The sequence below is a fragment of the Anthonomus grandis genome, chromosome 1 (genome assembly GCF_022605725.1).
Source record: "Anthonomus grandis grandis chromosome 1, icAntGran1.3, whole genome shotgun sequence".
Taxonomy (NCBI): domain Eukaryota; kingdom Metazoa; phylum Arthropoda; class Insecta; order Coleoptera; family Curculionidae; genus Anthonomus; species Anthonomus grandis.
Genome location: NC_065546.1, coordinates 521,685 through 527,785, shown reverse-complemented (window position 1 = coordinate 527,785; position 6,101 = coordinate 521,685).

Here is a 6,101-nt window from a genome sequence, read left to right as displayed (position 1 = left end):
TTTCGAAAACGGTCTACTTTTTGGAGATCAAAGAAGTATACCTTTTTTGACTAGAATTAAATGCTGTTTTATTAGTTTCACTCGCAAATGTGCGTACAGGTAGGTCAAAAAAGTTATGACCATTTTAATCACTCAATGTTGTTGTATGGCACCATCTAGTGGTAATGGGAAAATAGATATCATATTCGTGTTCCTCATTCCAAATAATAAGAGTACGCCAAATTTTAGGTTAATCTGTCCAGTGGATTCCAAAATATTTCAATAAATGTTTGGTAAAAAATTAGTTTTAACACCCTGTAGAATGAAAACCAATAACATTTTGCTAAGCGATATTGAGCTCAAACGGTTTATTTTCATGTCAGTTATCCTAAGGTACTTGAGGGGAATAAGGCCTAGCTAAGAAAAAAATTGAATAAAGTGAAAGACTGTAATGTTAATATTTAGTTTAATACACCAAAGGGCTTATAAGGTTATATTAATTTAAAAAAATTATCTCTAAAAAAACTAGAAAACAAAAAATAAATATTAAGAAAAATAACGCAAATCGGCCTTATTATCCGATGGAGGTTTAATAAAGCCTATACATAAAAATGGCACAACTCGTTAATTGGGCGAAGTTTAGCAGCCATCGGGACACTCAAAATCATCCATGTCATTGACTGTTAAGCCAATACATTCCTCATGGTACCATTTAAGACATTTGCTGCACTGCCTCTTATCGGCCTGCCTGTCTTCCTCACATCCATGGCAATACCATTCGGTACTTAACTTTTCCCTGGAGCTTTCAATATCTTTATTCAATTTGGCACGACTTTTGTTCTTCTCGGTAAAAAGATCTCTAGTGACTGGAGTTCCTTTGTAGTTTAGAGCTTTTTTTCGATTTTTTTTAGATTTTTCATTAGTTTTTACTGGTGTGGGCAAAAGCTCATTAAAAGAAGTGACTTTTGTTGTTCGTCTCTTTAATTCAGCAAGAGGGATATGGTCATCAGTCGAATCCGAGTCAGAAGAGTAAACATTGGAATAGGAAAATTTGCCAGACTTGTTGGATGCTCTTCCAGACGGACCAGGTTGAGGAAATTCAGGTGGACGCCTATTTTCTTTGTTAGTATCATCCGGTGCCGGTACGTCTGAGAGAATTGAAGGAGCAAATGCTGTTTCTGGAATTACCTCGGGATTTAATGGAAACAGACCAGTAGCCTTAAAACCGTTTATAATGTTACTACGTGTCATGCATTTAGACCAAACATTTGAAAGTATGATGTTAAAACGTGATTTGGTCAGCTTTTTGTTAGGATTCTGATCCAAGAATAATAATACCTCATTTTCCCAATGATGCTCAAATGAACGATATACATATTTGTCGAGGGGTTGAAGCTCATGTGTTGTATTCGATGGAAAACAGTAGAGATCTATATCAAGTGAGTCTCCAACATCAACAACAATTGACAAATCAAGATGACAAGCTGCACCATCAAAAACTAAGAGGCACCTTCCTGGACTTTTGTATCGGGCTAAGTGCTTGAGGAATTTTTTAAAAAGTTCGTTAGTCATGTAGCCTTTACTTGATTTTTTCCACTAGAGTTTCTGGTGGAAAATTATCACGTAATTCTGGCTTTAGCCTCTTTCCTTTAAAAATAATCATAGGAGGTATTGGTATTCCAAGGGCATTAACACATCCTGCAATTGTCACACTCTCTGCATGTTCTGACGATTGAAAGTGAACATGTTTTGCCCCTTTCTTAGCTAAAACGGTTGGCTGGTGGTGAATAGTCAAGCGGCATCATTTTTCATCCATATTATAAAGTCTTTCAGGGTGATTAATTATATCAAGATCATCATACATTTTCCCTATTTTTGAAAAATGATCATCAACTATAAATTTATTAAATTTTTGAGCACTAGCTGGATTTATAAACTGTGCTTTTCTTTTAGAAATTACAGGATTTCTCTTCATGAAAGCCTTTAGCCAGTCTTTACCAGCAAGTTTTGAAGTTGTATTAAATTGATGAGCAATTTTATTATCTTCGCAGAATCTGAATACCAATCGACGAAGGATCTGTGGAGTCACAGGTAGACCTATTTCACTAAATCTTATTATTCTTTTAACGAGATCAGCTTCTTGTTCTTCTTTTAAAATAGATTTACGACCTAGTCTTTTTATTGGGATTCCATTCTGAACATGATTTCTAATGGTTCTTCTGGGAATATTAAACCTTGCCGCAGCCCCATATGTACTCAGAGTACCGCGTTGAACAGATCGAACTGCTGATATTAAATCCTCCTCGCACCAAGGTGCCCTTTTAGGAGGCATGATGTTAAAAATCACTGAAAATAAAACGAGAATAGTTCAGAAGTTTAATAATATGTTAATAAAAACATTAATTTGTCATGAGGATAATAAGAGATAGTTATATAGTTATATATATATATATATATATATATATATATATATATATATATATATATATATAATAGTATATATAAGTATATATATAGTATATATAATAGTATATATATACTATATATATATATATATATATATATTATATATATATAATATATATATATACTATAGCTTATTTTTATAGGCCTTATTACCCATCCATGACGAAATAATATGTAAATTTATTTAAATTATGTCGGCTAAATTTAATCTAATAAACTATTGAAATCACAAAATATAAAGTCTAACCAAAATATCTGCAGTTATAAATTATAACCGTGGACACAAGTTGTTGGAACTTACTGACGCCCGAAAGCGAGGAACGCGGGTAGTCCGTTCGAATGTCGTTTGTAAATGGACCAATAGGAGACACGGACCCAATGCAATCGAATTGCGATTAATTTAAAGCGGTTTTTTTGAATATAGGCCTTATTACCCGACAGGCCTTATTACCTGCAGGTACCTTACATTAACCTATGTCAAAGATAATTATACTAACGAATAGATAACCTACGTAAATGGCAAGCTGTGAACCGACAAGGAGACATCAATGCTTCCTTAAATAATAATATTTTATGCGCTAACCGTGTAAGAATCGAGGCGACGTTGCCATTACTGATACTGAACATTTTAAATTTTATCTAATTCTCTCGCGCCGCGCCGTATAAAGGCAGAACGAGGTATTAGCAAAAATTAAGTTTTGGGAAAATGGATGTTTTAATTAATTTTTAGTTTATTCTTAACATATTGATTTAACTTATTATTAGAAACTTGTGACTATGTTTTTTACCTTATTTATTTAGATTCACTGAGATAAAATTGCTTGGGCCTTAATATATAGTGAGATTTTGTCGTCTGCATTATTTGCTTCTGTAAAACTACATAAAATCTTACACCTACCATATTATTGCATTAAAAAAAATTGTAAAAATCGCGAAAAATTGTTGAGTCATGATTTTGGTTTTGTTCGCATTAAAATTAAAATTTCTCCATTATTATTTCAAACGCTAAAATTAAAAAAAATGCGCGTGTCTAGAAAAATAAAATGATTCCAAATCTATAAAGACTTAATTTTTGGCATTTTTTGCATTGATTTGTCTTTGTACCGCATCGCAGAATTATTATTGATAAGGCCTTAATCTTTAAAGTTGACATTTGAAGTTAATTAGGAACAAAGTGGAGGAATATGTTTTAATATGTTTTAATAAAAAATAATTCTCACAAACATTTTAATTACCAAAATCAAAGAAACATTACTAGTACCTATATTATTTTTATGAAAAAACTTAAAGTTATGGTTTAAAGCTAATTAAACAGGACAAAATGCCGGGTTGAATTTTGGTGCATAATTGCCTATATTTTATAACAAAAATTTTAAAACTTCTAATTTTAATAATATAGGTATGTACTTACATAATATATGTATATATACTAAGTATATGTATATTATACTTCCTACTTAAGTTATTCTAAAATTGGATTTTTATATACATGTAGGTAGTACATATTTACATTTTTATAACATTTATTACTAAAATCTTGGATTCGCAAATATTTAACACTTTTAGACGAAAAAAAAGAAAATTATTCTAATACTTATACTTATATGTACATCACATACATATAATATATATCATCTAATACACCTGTACACCCTGTATATATAATCTAATACAATAGAAATACAAATTATTTTAATTTACAGCTATATAATTGATACAGGGTGAGAATACAGGAATATGAGAATACAGGGTGTCTCAGATTAAAAAAAACATAAATTTTGATGCAATTAATGGGTATTGTTTTCTTAATTTTCTCCCTAAAAAATCCACAAACTAGTTAAAAAAATGGGCGGTTGACAAAAAAATTGCAAATAAAATATGCACATTTTTAATACAGCGTGTCCCTGGATGAACGTAGTCGAAAACCATTTACAAAAGAATTGTTTTCAAAAACAAGAAATTATAAAATCTGGCAATTTGATAGGGTTGATAGGGATGGGGAGGCATACGACTTAAATATTTTTATTCTGGTGGCACTTCGGGTTATACGGGAAGTTAATGCTCATTAGCTTATATTAAATTATGTCTATACAGTGTGTCCCACTTAAAGGTTAGCCACCCCTCTAAAATTTTTATTTCTTGACCAATTTTCAAAAACTTTTTTTTGTTGGATAGATGGTCAAAAATGGCAAGTTCGACATTTAGAGAAAGCAGGTCATGGCCTACTCTATTCAAGTTTGAAGTGCGAAAAATCGAGAAGTAGTATTAGCGATATTTATTTTTGAAAAATGGTACTGGATTATTGTTCAGGACCACTTAAAACATAAGTGTACCAAATTTGGTACAGGGTGTTGAAATAAATTGGAGTCAAATATTTAACAGGCGCAATAACATTCTTAATCAAATACGAATATTTTTTAAATATTTTGACTAAATGGCATGCGCCTTGAGAACACAAAGTTTGGAAATATCCTTCAATAGTAAAAAACATTCATTCATGAATGTTTTTCGTAGATTAAATTTAACGTAGAATTAAAAAATTAAATGAAGTATACAGCGTGCCTTTTAAAATAAGGAAGTTACCAAAAACTTATGGTATAACCGGAAATGCCATCATCACGAACATATTTTAGTCATATGTCTCCATTAGCCTTATCATGTTACCAACTGAAAAAATTGTTTTCGATATATCGATCGCGTCAGTTCGTGGGACACCCTGTATAAGAAGAAGCTTGATAATAACAAATAATACAAAAAACTACTTATTTTTAAAATTTTTTAGTTTTTGTTTTTGTTCTTTTTTTAAAGGCTCGTCCCATTTGCAAAATTTAAATATATTACTGATAACCAAATGATGCACTAAAAAAAGTTTGTGTGAGTAACAAGAATCGTCCTTACTTCCTAGCCAAGTAGAAATCTCTTTTTGAGCAATAATTTTGTTCTTTATTTTGAGACTCAAACAATCTTGCATTTTATATTCAATAAAATGTTTTTTGGACAAAATAAACATCTTTTGGACTGAACTACTGTATTTACTACCAATACAGAAGGCATGTATAAAATGACAAACTTATTTAACGGTCCACTAGTCAAGATAAAAAAATGTTGGTTGTTACCTGTAAATACATTGCAATAAAAAAAGATAATTTTTTAATTTTTATATAGATTTTTGGCTATAAAGCTTAATAAAGCTCACAGAACCGGCGTGAATTGATATATATGTCAAAGGTATTTTGACTATCAAAGTAACAAGTTTTTTATTTTATTGCTGTACTATTTTATAGGCTGTAGATTTTAGTGCTCTTTAATAAATTTTAATACTTTTTTCTCTAAGTTAAAAAGGAAAGTCAATCCCTATAAAAAATAACATGGAATTTCCTGTGTCCCACTTAGCAATGGCAACACTAAGTATACAAAACTGCATGAGCACAAAAAAACGATGGCGCGCAAAAGAGAAATTCTATCAAAAATATTTATATCAACGATCCTCAATCTTCCCCAAAATTGGTATCATATAATACCTACCTATTTAAAAAGAAAAGCGTAACTTATACTTTTTGTCAACCTGATGATCTAAATTCGACGATTCGCTAATTTTTGAGTTTGTATACTTTAAAGTTGGTCAAGATTAGAAGATTCAGTATAATAAAATAAAA